This window comes from Arachis ipaensis, chromosome B06, assembly GCF_000816755.2.
Source record: "Arachis ipaensis cultivar K30076 chromosome B06, Araip1.1, whole genome shotgun sequence".
Classification (NCBI taxonomy): Eukaryota; Viridiplantae; Streptophyta; class Magnoliopsida; order Fabales; family Fabaceae; genus Arachis; species Arachis ipaensis.
This window is the reverse complement of record NC_029790.2, coordinates 22,366,734-22,368,914: the sequence shown is the minus strand read 5'-3', so window position 1 is coordinate 22,368,914 and position 2,181 is coordinate 22,366,734. Positions and strand designations below refer to the sequence as shown.

Sequence of the window (2,181 nt, the reverse complement as noted above, 5' to 3'; positions counted from 1 at the left end):
TATAATATTATTATTATTTTTATCATATTTTTTTTATTGAAAAAAACAGAAGAAATAGAAGAGAGAAGTGATGATGCATGTGGTGTATTATGTACCTGGAAATGATGAAGCAGAAGAGATAATATAATTGATGTTTGAGAATGTGATGAGATTGATGGGAGTGTGAAGGGACTACTGTTCCTCTTTTTGGTGTTTGCAGTTTGTAAGTTATTGAGCAATACTAGGAGGGAAAGAAAAAAAGAATTGATATATAGTAGCTTTTTTTTCTTTTTAAGGGTTATTGGCTTTTTCTGCTTGCTTTTTCTTTTTAGCTTAGCTTTTTTTTCTTCTTTTTTTTTTTTTTTAGATTTAGTATAAGAGCTTTGATTTCTGAGAAGAAATCTTAAGGGATTGGGTTTTTTTCCTTAAAAGGGTGGAGCAAACTCAAACTTTCATCATCACATGTTAATGTTCCTTATAAAAAATATATTCTTCCTTTTTGTAGTTGTTGTTTTGATGAATAGGTAAAGAAAGAGAAGAAAATTTAGGGCTTTGGAGGGAAAGAAAAATAGAGAAAGAAAAGGGTGGACAGTAGGTTTGGATGGAGACAGGAAAAAAAGAAAGTGTTTGAAGGGGTAAAAATGAGGGAATATAAAACATAAACATGATTCTGTTTCTTGACGCTGTAGTCTTGAATGACAGTTCCTTTCCTGCACTGACTAGAATGCCCCTATCTATCTCATTTACCCTATTTAACTTTTTTGCCCTTTCTCTTTAAAAAGATAAAAACTTTAATTTCTGACACCAGTTTTGTCTCCTCCACACCCTTCATTAATATATATAAAAAAGAAAACAAAATCTTCTAACAAAGCTTATTACACCTTCAATATGATGTTATCTGTACATAAAGCTAAGGAACATAATGTAAAGTTTACTAAATTTTGTTATGTTCATAATAATTTTGTTATTATTAACCTAAATTGCAAAGTTTGTTAAATATCATATATGAACTTTTTGTTTGAAAATATTTATTAAGTAGATACTATTTTTTTGTGTGAAAAAAAAAATAATATTTGTATAGTGAAAGTGAACAAGAAGTATTCACGTTATGTGGAATTAGATTTCAATGACATGAGTGGAATATATATAAAAACATATAATTATTTTACATATTTTATGGATAATTTTGACTTAATAATTTAAAGTTTTGAAAAAAAATAATTTTAAAATATGATATCAAAATTTTTATGACAAATATAAAATTTGATTATTGTTATGCAAAAAAAAAAGCATAAAATAAACTAAAAAATATTATGTATAATCACATTTAGAATAAAGTGAAAATGATTAAATTATGAAAATTATTAACTGAAGGAATTAGAATTATCAAGTACTTAAAAAGATTATTATTTTTTTAGAGAATAAATAGTATTTCATTTCTTAATATTTGACGTAAATTCTAATTTCATCTTTAACATTTGAAATGTTTTATTTGTATTCCAAAAATTTTATTCCGTTCTATTTTTATTTTTTGGTTAAAAGTATTTTTTTTAATATGATATTTTTCTATTATTATTTTTCTTGCTATTTTTACAATCAAATTTATCCATCATAACTATTATAATTACAATTTTTATCGTTACTTGAAAATAGATAATAACAGATAAAAAAATATTTTTTAAAAAAATTTAACTAAAAAATAAAATATTTTAAATATTAAAAATAAATTAATACTTAATCTAAATTTTGAAGACTAAATTAGTAATTTATTCCTTAAACAATCTGAAATATCATATATCGCAAAGTAGGACGGTCAAAAGCATAAAGTTTGTGAGATTGGACATATAGACATTGAACATATATATAAGTAACCAACAATTCTAAGGAACTAAAAGGATATCAATTAAAAATCAACTAAATATTTTGGGTGAATCTAAAATTTTTACATGAATGATATTTATGTTAGGCATTAAAATGTTTATTCTATTAAGTATTAGAATGTTTATTTTTTATACTAAATGGATTTTTTCTTATATATTTTATAAATTTTTTTATATACTAAGAATTTAGATTGTTGGAAGTTCCGTAATCCCCGCCTCCTATTTCTCCAACATATCATTCAAAATTTTAATTTGGGATGAGAAACAATTAATATCAAATATTATAAATTAAAACAAATAAAATTAATTAAATATAATTATA

The 2,181-nt window shown here is 23.1% G+C and overlaps 1 protein-coding gene across 1 annotated transcript in view; it reads right to left on the bottom strand.

Annotated features, from left to right (window-relative positions):
- The window catches only part of LOC107648090 (protein LIGHT-DEPENDENT SHORT HYPOCOTYLS 4-like), a 2,022-nt gene extending 1,766 nt beyond the window's left edge, over nucleotides 1-256 (bottom strand). Inside the window, exon 1 of the mRNA XM_016352098.2 lies at nucleotides 96-256. The gene's annotated coding sequence lies outside the window, so the exon portion shown is untranslated. The remainder of the gene's footprint in view (nucleotides 1-95) is intronic.